Below are 15738 nucleotides of genomic sequence, written 5' to 3'. Positions count from 1 at the left end.
TCCAGCAGGTAAGAAGGGGGTGGGATGAGAGGTGTCGTGCCCCTGATTTGACCACCCACTTAGTGTTTTTAGGTTTAACTTTTATCTTAAGGTGTAGATACACAAAGGACAGATCAAGGTCATGACTTAATGCAAATTGCTAAACCATAACCCATAGCCAGCTCTAGACATGTTTCTGACCTGAAGCTGGGCTCAAAATCTGCACAGCTTGAAACACCCACTTCTGATGCTGCTACATGGTTCTCTGAAGAGACTGTGCCAACCATGAAACTCTACCTGCCCCAGTGTCCCAGGGTGTCATGGGCAGGGGCAGCCTAGAGCCCCCAAGTTTAGTCCTGTTCTGCCTCCTCCCACCTATTTAGAAAGAATCTATATCTGTTTCTCTCTCTCTTTAGTCTTCAATCTCATATCTTCCTGCTCACTTGAAAGAGAGGGCTGAACAATGTGGGAGAGATTTAAACTGGGTCATTCTCTTTTAACAGAATTTCTGCAAAATACTAGAAATGAAGTTCCTAATGGCCACCAGACAGAAGTGCCGCCACATCCGGCACCAGAGTGACAGGAATCGTGCCTGTTAGAATCAAGTTCAGCTGCAACAGGGACATTAAACATGGCTTAAATATGACTGGGGTGATGCACTTATGGTTGATTAATCTACGACAAAGCAGGCAAGAATATACAATGGAGAAAAGACAGTCTTTTCAATAAGTGGTGCTAGGAAAACTGGACAGCTACATGTAACAGAATGAAACTAGAACATTCTCTAATACCATACACAAAAATAAACTCTAAAAACCTAAATGTAAGACCAGATACTCTAAAACTCCTAGAAGAAAACAGGCAGAACACTCTTCGGCATAAGTCACAGCAATATTTTTTTCAACCAGCTCCTAGAGTGATGGAAATAAAAGCAGAAATAAATGAATGTGACCTAACTAAACTTAAAAGCTTTTGCACAGCAAAGGAAATCATAAACAAAATAAAAAGAACAACCTACAGAATGGGAGAAAATATTTGCAATGATGAGTCCAACAAGGGACTAATTTCCAAAATATACAAACAGCTCATACAGCTTAATATCCAAAAAAAAAAAAAAAAAGCAACTCAACCAAAAAATGGGCAAAAGACCAAAATAGACATTTCTTCAAAGAAGACATCCAGACGGCCATTAAGCACATGAAAAGATGCTCAATTTCACTAATTATTAGGAATTGCAAATCAAAACTACAATAAGGTATCATCTCACACTAGTCAGAATGGCCATCATTAAAAAGTCCACAAATAATAAATGCTGGATAGAGTGTTGAGAAAAAGGAACCCTCCTACACTGTTGGTGGGAATGTAAACTGATGCAGCCGCTATGGAGGACAGTATGGAGGTTCCTTAAAAAGCTAAAAATAGACTTACCTTATGATCCAGCAATCCCAATCCTGGGCACATAGCTGGAGAAAACTATAATTTGAAAAAACACATGCACCCCAATGTTCATAGCAGCACTATTTACAATAGCCAAGACATGGAAACAACCTAAATGTCTGTTGACAGATGACTGGATAAAGAAAATGTGGTATATATTATATAATAGAATATTACTCAGCCATAAAAAAGAATGAAATAATGCCATTTGCAGCAACATAGATGGACCAAGAGATCATTGTATTAAGTGAAATAAGTCAGAAAAAAACAAATATCACATGATGTCACTTACATGCAGAATCTAAAATTTTAAAAAATACAAACTGTATTTACAAACCAGAAAAAGACTCACAGACATAGAAAACAAACTGTGGTTACCAGGGGGGAAAGTAGGGAGGGACAGATTAGGACTTTGGGATTAACAGATATACATTACCATATATAAAATAGATAAACAACAAAGACCTACTGTATAGCACAGGGAACTATATTCAATTTCTTGTAATCAGCCATAATGGAAAAGGAACTGAAAAATATATATGTATGTATGTATGTATGTATATGTAAAACTGAATTGCTTTGCTGTACACCTGAAATTAACATTGTAATTCTACTACACTTCAGTAAAAAATAAGAATTAGAAAATATGATGGGGTAAGCCAGAAAGAGATAGAAAAATGCCATATGATATCGCTTATATGTGGAATCTAAAAACAAGAACACAAATGAACTTATCTATAAAACAGAAATAGACTCACAGACATAGAGAACAAACGTATGGTTACTATAGGGTAAAGGGGGTGGGAAGGGATAAATTAGGAATTTGAAAATTGCGCCTCTTGGGGAGTGATGGAAATGTTCACTATCTTGATTGTGGTAGTGGTTTCATTGGTGTTACATCTATCAAAATTCATTAAATTGTACATTTGAAATATACGTAGTTCACTGTACAGGAATCATACCACAATAAAGATGTTAAAAAATATGATGGGGATGTATGTCTGTCTTATGTAAAAGTCCTGATTTAGTAGCTCAGGGCTGGTCAGAGGGCTCCACAGCCAGGGCATGATCCTCTTACCTCACAGAATTGTCATTCAGATTAAATAAGGTCATTTATACAGTGTCTAGTGCATCACAAACCCTCTCTTGTTTGATCATGAAAGTAATAATAACTCATGTTAATTGAACTTTACCTATGAGTCAAGCCCTGGGTAAGGGCTCTCTATATATTAATTCCTTTAATCCTCGCAGTAGCCCTATGAAGAAGGGACGGTCATTATCCTCCTTTTACATATGGGGACACTGAGAGATTAGGAGTCTTAATAAGATTGCCTCGTTAGTTAGTTAGTGCAGAGCTGTGATTCAAACCCAGCTTATCTGATTTCTGAGCCCAAGAGCCCAACCATCAGCCTGCACCACTCCCTCCCCATGTCAGAGCCCTCCCACCATCCCCCTCCTTCCTCCTCTGGCTGTAAGACAGTCACAGTGTAACTGGGGAAATGGAGCAGATGGGAATGAAAAGCTACTCTGTAATATAAGGCAGTGGGGGCTAAGTGTTGAAGGAGCAGTCTGATTTCGATAAGGCAGAGGCTCCGTTCCCTGCAGTGAGCAGGGAAGGTGTCACAGCGGGAAGGGGCTGAGTTGGGCTGTGATGGATGTACAGGATTTAGAAGATGGTGGAGGGTGTGCCAGGCATGGGGAATGATGTGGGTCAAGATTTGGAGGTAGGGAAGGAAATAGCATGGTTAAGGAATAACAAGGAAACAATCCTAGCTAAATCATAGGATTCTTATAGAGGAGTCCTGAGGGAACAGTTTGGAAATGAAGACTGGCATCAGGTTAAGAAACTTGAATGTCATTCTAGAGAGCTGAACTGTATTCCGTAGACACTGGAGGGTGTTGAAATCACATGATGGAAGCGGTATCTTTAGGAATAATGCGATGGCTGTGGGAGAGGTGACTTAGAGACAAGGAGGCTGGGAGACTAGCTAAGAGGCTCTTGAAATGATCTAGACATGAGGTAATGAGAACTTGAAATGGAGTGTTAGCAAAAGGCATGAATGGAATGGAAGTGATGTGAGAGGCATCACTTGTGCAGAATGGAGGGGACTGGTGACAGTTGCTGGGAGCGAGGGAACAGGAGGGGTCGGGGATGACTGCCAGGTGTTAAGCCTGGGAGATGGGCGAATCCTGTTGTAAACAGAAGCTCTGACTCTCCTAGACAGAGAGCAACTCTGTTTGCCTCTATCTTCTGTGAGGTCTCTGTATCCACTGAGCATTTTCACATACTAAGCATTCACCAAAGGTACCTGCACCAGTTGGTTGTCTTCTCTTTCTTCTTTGCTGCAAAGGACCACATCCTCCAGAAAAGAATCTAGGGCGCAGGGGAAAACATGGACTTTGGGTCAAACAGATAGGAATTTAAATCGTCTCTGTCTGTCACCAGCACAGTAACGTTGGGCATACTCAGAGACGAAGAAACGAGGCCTAGAGAAGCCACAGAACTCACTAAGGTCCCAGGGACAACGTGAGGCTGAACCAGGGCTTGAACCCTGAGCAGTCCAGCTTCAGAGTCTGTATTCTTCATCACTACCTTGTCCTTATGTTAATAAGCAAAGCTATCATTTGCACTAAAAGGAGGAAAGAATAGCAAAAAAAAGATTCCCTTTAAGGGGGATATTAAAATACATAACCAGAATGGCTAGGCCACCTGTCTGAGAGGACGGTTACTGGTCATAGCTCAGAGCTGGTCGTTTAGGGCCTCTTTGGTTGCTGGGTCCTAGAGAAGGTGCAAGAGGGAGTGGTCCCTGGGGAGGGGCAGAGTTAAGTGGCTGTGGCAGGTCCTTGAGAGGCTCCGGGCAGTGACTTAGCACAATTCACACAGAGCAATGTCAACACCTTCACCTTCCAGTATGGAGGGATAGGTGTGTTCCAGCAAAATATCAAAACTGGTTATCCCTTACCAGTGTTCACTCCTCAACCTGTGGACAAGACAAATAATGACTTTTCAAGGACATTTTCAGGGTTGAACATCATACTGGTTTTTGAAGTGTATTTTATTTATTATTAATACCATACTTAAATTATTAAGAAAAAAGATTTGAAATACCTTGTAGTAAAAACAACTCTTTGAAAATAAAATCATTAAGGTTGGATAATAAACAAACACTGTGGAAATAATGATTTTTATACCTGAAAACCTAAACTAAGAATATGTAATGAAACTGAGCACTAAATTTGGCTCTGAGACTCCCAGCAGCCAATGTGAAATGGAAGTAGGATGAATTTCCTAGTATTGATTGATTATGAAAATAGACCTAAAAACTTAGATCCCTGTGTTTAGAGCTTAGGGGTGCAGGACCATCAAAGATGGCACTTCGATATGAAAATGAGAAACCTCAATTTATATTCTTGTTCATAAAGAAGTCCACGTCATGTGCTACTACTCCACATGAGAATCATATAATCAAAGTGAAACTTACCTTGGTAGCTTCTGCCCAGAATAAGTCAGTCACAGCTTCAAAGTAAACGACTAAAGATAAACGCAGGGAAAAGTTAAGTTTGGTACCTCAGGAGAGGAGAATGTGATTTGGACTGGCCTTTCCTTCAATGATCTGTCTAAGGGGAAAATGCTGGTCTGGGAGGCATCTTGACTTATCTTAAACAAGATAATTTTCATGCTGTTGATTTCCCTCCACTCAAGTACAGGACGTGCCAATTACATGCAATCTTTCCTCACCAGAGAAATAACTGAGAACTTTGCAAAGACTAGAGGGCATTAAGGTGCCTACTCCTTTTTTTCCTGGGGAGGCAGCCACATAAGACATTTGGGATTCTTTCCTGCAGCACTGATCCTTGAATTAAGGAGAAAGGTTTCTGTTATTGTTTATTGGCTTAAGACTAGACCAAAGTATTTTAGGGGACTTGTTTCTAATAGAGCCTATGATCAAGAAAAATTAGTTTCCTAGGACTAAAAGGAATACTTTTCGTATCTTTTCCTTTATTATCACATGACCTGAATTTCCCAGATCTTACCACCCAGTAAGTACAAAAGAGATTGCACTGGGATGCCCACCTGCTGACTCAAGGCTTTATATTCCAAAGCTTCCCCTTAAGACTTCTGTGACTCTCCAGGGGGTGTTTTACAAACACTAATAACAAGCCTGCTCCCAGAAGGTATCTGCTAGGCACCTCCTTGTTTGCTGGCCATCTGCTAACTCCTGCCTTTCCTGCTGCCCCTCCAATGACAGCAGAGCAAATGGGAAAGTGGGCGTTTGGCTTCTGGGAAGAGAAGAGAAGGATGTGGTCATGAAGGTTTGCACAGGACTTTCTGAAATGGCAGACACCTGGATCTACACCTGATTTGTTATCTCACCTTGCACAGGTCACCTTGGTGATTTTGGCTTCGATTTCCTCTACTAAAAATGGCAGGAATTCCCACATCTTACACAGATGTAGTGGGAATTGGCTATTTAATGATTGGACCATATTTTGAAAACATCAAATGCAAGGCAAGTGCTAGGTCAGGAAAGCCAAAGGTTTGTGGTTTCCCTAATGAGGCAGCGGATGTGCCTGTCTTTTTCCTTTTTGCTTTAGACATCCAAAGGAAATAAATGTTTAAACATCTGCATAATATTGAGAGAGAACAATCTTGAAATCTCCAAAGTCAATAAATTGCTCCTTAAGTCTCCTTAAATGAACTAAGTTGCTGTATAGGTGAGGCCCAGGCTACAAGTCTTGAAGCATCCTATGCAGTATGAAGTTACACAACTAGGGCATTAAGACGATAGAAAATTTGGGAGGGAATGAGTCCCCATAACCAACATTTGATAATTACATTTTAACAAAAGCAACATTTAATCTTATAATACTCTAATGGCTTAATGAAAACCTCTACTTAAAATTTAAGGAAGGTGTTTAGGAGAGAAGGGAGAATGGCAAGGGTCATGGAAAGGAGAAGATAGATATAAAATTTGAAAACTTTACCTGAGATTGGGCCCTGCTCTCCCCTTTACACTCTCAGAAACCACGTCAAAAACAGCTCCTTCTTTCAAAAAATAAGAGACATGTTATAGGTTGAATTGTGTCCCCCTAAATAGGGTCACGTAAATAGGGTCATTGCAGATATAATTAGTTAAGAGGAAACCTTACTGGAGCAGGGTGGGCCCCTAATCCAGTATGACTGGTATTCTTATAAAAAGGGGAAATTTGGACAAGATACATGCATGCGGGAGAACGCCGTGTGAAGATGAAGGCAGAGGTTGGAGTGACGCCTCTACAAGACCAGGAAGACCAAAGATGACTGGCAACTCACCAGAAGCTAGGGGAGAGGCAGGGCCCAATTTTTCTGTTGTTGCCCTTAGGAGGAATCAACCTCACTGACACCTTAATCTCAGACTTTCAGCCTCGAGAACTGTGAGACAATAAATTCCTATTTGTTTAAGTCACCCAGTTTGTGGTATTTTGTTATGGCAGCCCTAGCAAACTAATACAGCACATCACACCCAACTGTTCTACCCTCAAGAATCAGAGATGATGTAGTGAAGAAGAGACTGAAGACAGTTAAGAAGAGAATGAAGGTTCTTCAATACTTATGCTACTAATACAGAGATTTCATTGGGTTAACATTACTTTCTTAAAATACAAAAATTTCTTTTCAAGGTTATGGTTGTCAGTTATTTTTACCTTCTGGGATATTGTACTTTCCAAAGATAGCCACCATGTCTCCCAGCCCACATTGCTTTTCAAGAACCTTGCCGTTTCTCCATTAAGCAGTAAGTCTAATTCCTCCTTGAATCTAGGTGGGCTTGTCATTGACTTGCAAGCACTGGAATGTGGTAGAAGTGATGCCAATGACTTCTGAGGCCATGTTGTAAAAGTTGATGCAGCTGCTGCCCAGGGAGCAAAAATACTTGCACTGAAGCCCTGACTGCCTGGGCTGCCATGTTGTGAGGAAGCACAAACCAGCTCTTTTGGGGAGACCACATGGAGAGGCCCCAAGACTGCATGAAAAGAGAGCGAGACACCCAGCCAGACAGTAGCTCCCCCAGTCCCTCTGCTGTTTTAGCTCCAGCCGCTGACTGACTGCAACCACATAAGCGACCCCAGGACAGAATCTCCACTGAGCCCTCCCTGAATTCCCGAGCACAAAAACTGGGGGAGGTAATAAAATGACAATAGAATCGCTGATTTCAGTCACTGAGCTTTAGGGTGATTTATTATGCAGCAGTGGTTCATGGGCATGCCTGAGTGCATTACTCTGATAATCAAATTTCTTGACTTTTAAAGTAACTGCTTCAGAATTTAATTTTCTTTGGAAAAGGGTGAGAAGCACAGGGGAAAAGATGATTTGGAAAGCCAAAAACATCTACTTTGCAGATTTCTCCAGAGTCTGGGCAGTTTTGTGTGCCCCTAAAGCCAACAGAGTTGCTCTCCTTGGCACTCTGCCCAGCCGTTACTTTAGCACGGAAATGTGAAGGAGGTGCCATAGGATTTGAAATCTCAGATCACGTTAATGATTAAGTCAATCAGTAAATTCCTGATTGGAGGGTCCTTTTATTCTCTCTACTCCCAAAGGTGTCCTAAAGATGCAGAATTGCCACTGGTGCCAGAGTCTTGCATGTTGAATTTTCCAACTTTCGAAGACTTCTCTTTTCAGTCAGAACCTGGCATTAATCCTAATGATTCTTACTTCATTTATGATGGGGCTGGGAGGGCCAGAATGGTGAAGATGTTTGCACTTTGCATAATCCCAGCCCCCGGCATCTTCCTCATAAGAGCCCCCTCCTGTCCTTAGCGCCCTCGATGGAGCTCTGCTCAATTAATGCAGGACCGTTCACCCTAGTCATTCCCTTCCATTCAGAAGAAGCTTGGATCCCTTTGACACCTTGATGTTCCAAATACTCCCTATCAGCCTGTGGCTTGTTTTCTATAGTGTCTTTGATTAAGGCCTTTTTTCCATCACCACATTTGAATAATCTCCCCCGCCTCTCTTCTGTTATCCGAGTTCTTGCTCGCTGCTTCTGGTCTCCAAGACAGCCCTCAGCCTTCACTGCCAGAGCTTAAGATGCCTGTGAAATCCACACTGGTGCTGCAAATGCCTTGCAACGGATTCCTTTGAGAACATTGACTTCTTTTCCTTTCTCAATCCTGAAACAGTAGTTACCGGGAAATAGTCATCCAGAACGTGGCTAATAGTTAAGAAACTCTGCAGACAATAGCCGAGGGGCAACAGAGAAGATGGAAAGAAAAGGCTTCGTAATCTCTTGTTTGTGACTCCCAAGTGGTAGCTGCTAAAAGTGACTTCTGCGAGCAGGCAGCTGCTTCTGCTGTTTACACGTTAATCAGATAATCACGGGGCTGCGAGAGCCCGTAACCCACCCTTCTGCATTAGCCAGGGCCTGCCAAGGCTTTCTGAAGACTGTTCCAGAAACTTCCAGTGTTGTCCTCACACATACACTTGGGAAAGTAAAAACACTTGGAGAGAGGAGACGTCTATTCCTTCTTGGAAAAGAGGCTGAAAGACGTTGTTTTGTCCCCCAAGCCTCTCTTCTTCCTGCACAATCTTTGTATGGACATCACCCCTAGCCCTCAAATACCATGTAAGGTTGTTATCATTATCCTCATTTCACAGATGGGAAACTACAGTTCAAAGAGGTTAGATTACTGGCTCTGGAGTGGGAGAACTAGGGTAGGTGAGCAACCATCCCAGTTTGCATAGGACGGGGGTTTTCTGGGACAGATGGGGCATCTACTGGCAGCACCAGGAAGGATGCAGAGTTCAGAGAACAAAGTTGGGGTGTCAGCTTTGGGGGTTCAACTCAGGACACCAGGCCCTCTTGCAGGCTATTCAGAACCACTGGAAATATGGGTCCAAGAGCTGACTCTCCAGAGAGGTGAAAGCCAGGTGCAGGAGTGCACACCATCGTTTGTGCAGTTGGCCACATCAGAGGACACTTTACCAGTGACCTCAAATCCTTGCCCACTGCACTGCTCGGGCCTCATGACAGAATCTCAGAGAGGCCACAGAGGAGTCAGGTTTTTGCTGAAATGCACAGAGCAGAATTGTACTGAACTAGTTAACAAAATCAGACCACATCATATTTTGACCAAAAGCAGAAATTAAGACCTTCAAACATTCTTTCAGGGATGATCCACAGTCCCTTCTTTCCTTTCTTCTTTCCTCTGACCCCCACCTCTGGGGTTTTCTCTTTCAAGATGTCTCCCTAGCTGAGGGAGGGTGTAGCTCAAGTGCTAGAGCACGTGCTCAGCATGCACAAGGTCCTGGGTTCAGTCCCCAGCACCTCCTCTAAAATAAACAGATAAACCTGATTACCTCCCCACTCAATAAAAGATATTTTTAAAATTTGTTAAAAGATGTCTCCCTGGACTGCAGGGGGAAGCCAGGCATGGACTACACTTGTAGTGGAAGTGTTGTCACTGGAGCAGAGTCCTGGTTGGTCCTCCCACCACACACACACACACACACACACACACACACACACACACACACACACTGTGCTGGGTGTTACCCTCTAGTTGTTGGCTCCTAGGAGGTCTGGGGAGGCCTGGGTTGTTGAGGGAGAGCCTCAGGGGGTGGCTACTTACCAGTGATAAAGGAGTGGGGTGGGGGTTTCAATGTCATAACAGGTGGCGAAGTTGTACCTGGGCATTGGGTTTTTCCCTCAGCCCTAAGTGGAGGGAACCATCCTCCCGCTATAGCTCCTGTGAACAAAACATATTGCCGGCCATATCAGTAAACAAAGAATGCTGTGGCCATCGAGTCATCAGCTGTTACCCTGCCAGCGAGCAGAAGAAACACAGGATGCAGAGAGCAGGCAACCTGGCCTCTGCAGCCACCCCCAGAAGTGTACCTGGAGGGGACTCAGGACGGGAAGCACCGAAGACTGGCCCCAGGTAGTTAAGGTGCACATCAGAGGAATGGTTTCAAGGAGCCCAGACCTTTGCACCTTCACATACATAGAAAAGTGCTAAATTCCTTAACTTGAGATATCTGGTTTTCTTTAATTAACAGTAATCTTTTGATGTTCTGACTACCTGATCTTTGCTGTAAAAACTCCTATATATCCTGGTTCCTCCCCTACCTCTTCCAAGCATTTCCTCAGAGCTATCTGACAGGCTGTCTTCCTGGGCTTAAGTCCTCAGAATTGTCCACCGAATAAAACATAACTCTTAACTTTAAGGTTGTGCATTTATTTCAGTCAACACTCCTCTCCATTCACCCACCTCTGACTCTGTCCCCTTGGAGGACAGAAGATTAAAACAAAAGGGCTTCAGAGAGATCATCTCGTTTGATTCCCTCCTTACCCAGACGGGGGCTGAGGCTGGAGAGGAGATGAGAGCTTGCAAAGTCCCGTTGGGTGCCTCCAGGGTGGAGACGAGGAGGCAGGAAGAAAAAGGTCTGCAGCTTCTAATCAAAACTTTTCTCTCCCTTCAGCTGATCCAGAATTTTAGCCCAAATTATTTTCAACTCTTTCTCCACTGTGTCAAACATGCCAAACTTGTCTTGTTTTGTCATCAAACTTGGTATTTTTGTCAGTTCAGTCCTCCTTTCTGCTCCCTGACTGTTTCCAAGTGAAATCATTCACAACGCCTTAACTAGATGGCGCACAGACTTGGGGGGACCCTGGGGAGGAGGAGATGGGGCCTGCTCTTCCTCTCCTGCCAGGGGCTCCGTGAGTCACGGTCAGGGGCGGCCGTCAGGTCAGGAGTGCCACACGCAGTGGTCAGGAGCAGGGACCGGGCCTGGGTTGGACGCTCAGTCAACAAGTTTTTACCAAAGGATTTTGTTTTTCTTTACTCCAGCTCCCCACCCCTTGCTTTCTAAAAGCACAGGGCCCATCCCTGAAATTTCAACAGTGGGTGTGGGGCCTCCTTTTCTCACCTAGTGTGTTAGGGGATTATAGCCAAGCAGAGGTGGCCCCGACCTGCACCATCTTCCCATTATTCATGGAAGGGGCAGCCTCTCAGGTGAGGCTCCACCCCCACCCCTCTTGAGAATGTCACCATGCCGCTTCTCTTGCAGCTCCCGCCAGCAGCGGTAAGTCCTAGCGCTGAGGGAGTCAAGGTGAAGCAAGGCATTTGTGGGTGAAGAAAGATGCCCCCCTCCACCTTCCTTCCACAGCCAGAGTGATGGTCCCTTTGACCAGGGGCCTTCTCCTCCTCGGACCATTAGCGTGAATGGGATTTCGAAGGAATGCTCATGCCCTCCCGTTTCATTAGACTCTGGATGAAACTAAACAGAATGAGAAGAAAAGGCAGCATGGGCCACGCCGGATGCAACAGGCTTACCCAGGCCCCTTGTGAACAGGCACTGCTTGTAGGCTGCAGCATCTTAACCCCCAGTCATCAAGTGACTCAGGACTCCAGAAGGACCACAGATGGGCCAGGTGAGATGATGGAATCCACACTTACACCGAAATGCACACAGTTCACCGAAAGGATGACCTAACCATGACTAGGTATACAATGAACTATGAAGAGCACAGTGTGACTGTGTCATAACCTCCAGTCCCTCTTCACCAGGGAGCTTGTGAAACTCTCTGCCAGGAGCAGCCAAGGGAAGCGCCTCCAACCCAGGCCAGCTGGCATCCTCTTCTGTGTCCAGGTTCTCTGCTGCCTGCTGGTCCTCTTCTGCTTCCCACACTGTTCCGTGGCCCCGTCAGGCTGGGCCGGGAAGGGCACTCTGGGAGTCAGAACTTCCAGACCGTCTGCAGAGAATTCTCGGTCTCTCTGTCTGCAAGTTCATACTTTGGGGGCCGCACTTTCAGGAAGTATCCCTCGATCTTCTGGTGACCCTTTTCCCCATTTGCTTCTGTACAAGTGAGATTTGGCCCTTGGGAGGTTTATAGCCTTCACAGTGGATTTTCTTCTATGCCTTTGGTAGTTTTCTGTCCCCAAGGCATGGCTTTTCTCTCTGCACTATTATTGCTCCTTTCCATATGCTCCCCAATCATAAGGCCACTTTCCGCTCTTTGGTGAGCTCTAGCTTTGGGCAGGAAGAGAGCAGTTACCCTCACTGTCAATATATCACTGCCTTCGATGTGGCTCTACTAAACACCTCTGTTTGCTGTAGCACTTGGGGGTCTTAGGTTTAAATACTTTGTGCCCACCATGTGTGGGCTCCACAAGGAAGATTGAGGAAAATCTGGTGTCCTGTTTTAAGTATTAGCAGTAGCAACTATTTATTGATCATATACTATGTTCTAGGCATTATCTAAGCACTTTGCCTGTAATATCTCTAGTCCTTAAAAGCAAACCTCTTAGATAAGCATCATTCGTCCCATTTTATAGATGAGAAAACTGAGTCCAAGGGAAGTTACATAACTTTCCCTGGATCACATGGATGGTAAGTGGCAATCCAAGTCTGCGGGATTCATAAGTCTATACTCTTTCCTTTCCACCATTCTTCCAGTCACCGAGCAAAAACTTATTGAGCAATTACCAACCTCCAGACCTTGTCTTTCCTTGTGGAGTGTCACGTCTAGCTCACCTCATCCTTTATCCTACTTCTCTTGATCTGTGACAATAGAGAAGAGAATTCCTGAAACCCATCACAAGGTCTAGAACAGCGAAGAGAAGGGAAATAATTACCTACCTGCAGGTGTTAATTTGAAGTCTGTTAACCACCAGAAGAAAAAGAACTGTGTGAGAATTACTGTATCCACCATTAGTTCTAGGTCACACATCCCAGGCAGTAGCTGGAAATTTCAAGCAGAGACAGATGCAAACGTGAGAGATTACGGAATCCACTGAATAACAGGAAAGAGAAGCAGGAAAATGAGCCTTAAATCCCTACAGCCTGCCCTGCAATCCTTTTTATAATTAGTAGCAGTATTGGACTTAATGTTTCTAAGAAATCAACAGCATCATCAATCCACGTGACACAGGAGAAGATGAGAGCCTGATTGATTGTGTGCTATTCCTTGGAAGTGTGGTAAATCAGTGGTGATATAAAGACCTAGGATCTAAACCTATAGAAAAAAATCACTGTGGCCAGCTACTTCCCTTATTTGTGGGTTGTTGAAAGAGTTTTAATTTTGCTGAGAGCCAAAGCAAGATTTTCTCATTAAAAAAAAAAAAGCAAACAGAAATTGAGAATTGATATTGTAAAACCCAATTTTCGTGGACTGGACATGTGCCCAAGCACTAAAGCAGTTTAGATTATCATACTAAGGACTTATTGGATTGACAGAACTGTTGGTAGCACTTTTCTACTATCTCACTAGTAACTGAACTCTGATTTTGTTTAGATATCAGGGAAATTTTTCTAGGGAACATAGGTCCTTCCCTTGGGCCCTTGAGATGAACCATGATCAGTGTGATTCATTTCCTCTTTGCAGACAAGGGAATGTGGTGGTCATCTGATCCACTTCTCAGCAAGGAGACATAACTGGAAGTCTGCTAATGGCTTCTGTATGGAAGTTCCTCTCTAACAAAGAGAGATACTAAAAAGAAAGCCCAAGTCCTTCCTACTGTCTTTGAATGTTTTAGTATTTAGTTTAAGTATCAGAGTTAACAAACTACTAAACAACCTTGCCACCATGAGGGGAAGCAACACTATCACTCTGAGGGCTACAAAATGAAAGACAGAAAAAGCCTGGGCTCAAGATGTGGAAACAACCTAAACGTCCACTCATAGATCATCAGATAAAGAAGTTGCCGTATATATACACAATGGAATAGTACTCAGCCATAAAAAAGAATAAAATAATGCCATTTGCAACAACAGAGATGGACCTGGAGATTATCATACTAAATGTAGTAAGTCAGACAGAGAAAGACAAATATATGACATCACTTATATATGGAATCTAAAGAAATGACACAAATGAACTTGTTTACAAAACAGAAACATTCACAGACATAGAAAACAAACTTATGGTTACCAGGGGAGAAAGGGCATGGAGAGGGATAAACTGGGAGTTCAGGATTTGTAGATACAAACTACTACATACGAAATAGATAAAGGTCCTACTGTATAGCACAGGAAACTATAATCAATATCTTGTAATAACCTATAATGAAAAAGAATATGAAAAGGAATATATATATGTATAACTGAATTGCTATGCTGTACACCAGAAACTGACACAACATTGTAAATCAACTATATTTCAATAGGAGAAAAAGAAACAGAAAAGAAAAAGAAAAAGTCTAGGCTCTTGGTGACCTCGTTGCACCACTGGACAATGTGAAACCACACACCTGTAGAGTTCTTAATTGATGTAAAACTGCTCTATGGTTTCAGCCACGTTTCATTTCATCTCCATGATACAATGGATAAAGAGAAATAGCTTGGAGTCAATATATTATTCAAGGGCAGAAGAAATGTGTCTGCGGCCAGATGAGACTGCTGATGTCAGACTCACAGCCTTCAGAGGAATTTAGAAACTGAGCAAACAGCACATATTTACTGACCAAGCACCTACTATGTGCCCTACACTGTGCTGGGTGCTGGGGTTACAAGAGTGGATAAGCAGGCAAGGTCATTAGGGTCATGGAAATCACATTCTGGAAGATGGATGAAAACTGCACAAAGAAATAAGAACAGGTGAAAATATTCTTAGGCAACTTTTAAAATATTGTTTCAAATCAGTCCTGAGAAGGGGGGAGGGTACAGCTCAGTGGTAGAGTCATACTTAGCATGCATGAGGTCCTGGGTTTAATTCCCAGTACCTCCATTAAAATATGTAAATAAATAAACCCAATTACCCACTCCCTACCCACCCCCCAAAAAAAGTTGGTCCTGAGTATAAATCCAGACTCTGGAACCAGATAGATGTGAACTCAAAGTCTACCTCTATCTCTTGCTGTGACGTTGGGGAAGTCGTTTCGTCTTTCTTACTTATCCGTTTCCCCATCTATAAAATGATGATAATAAAAAACTAATGCATAGAGTTGTGAGGATTAAATAAATTCTCTGTAAAGTATTTTACAGAGATCCTGGCACATAGTCAGTTTCTCTAGATTCTAGATGATGAATCAACATCATCATCGTCATCGTCATCCCCACTGTCATTGTCATAATAATTTGTGCCAGACACTGTGGGTGTCAAAAGATGAGCAAGACACACACCCTGCATTCGGGTAATCTGGGAGGCAAGAATCCAGATTCAGCCATAGAACCGTCAAGAGTTAGGCAATGAATTAGGCAGAAACAAAAGAATTCCTCTGGTAACCAGGGTTGGGGACAGCTAGGCCCCCTGTCTCTACCTTTCTCCCACACATTTTATAGCCACTCTCCCCTTTTCCAAGAGGGAAAGAGATATTCTGAATGATTGCTGCTCTTCTTTCACATAC

Source organism: Camelus ferus, chromosome 2 (assembly GCF_009834535.1).
Source record: "Camelus ferus isolate YT-003-E chromosome 2, BCGSAC_Cfer_1.0, whole genome shotgun sequence".
Classification (NCBI taxonomy): Eukaryota; Metazoa; Chordata; class Mammalia; order Artiodactyla; family Camelidae; genus Camelus; species Camelus ferus.
Note: the sequence above shows the minus strand (reverse complement) of the source record.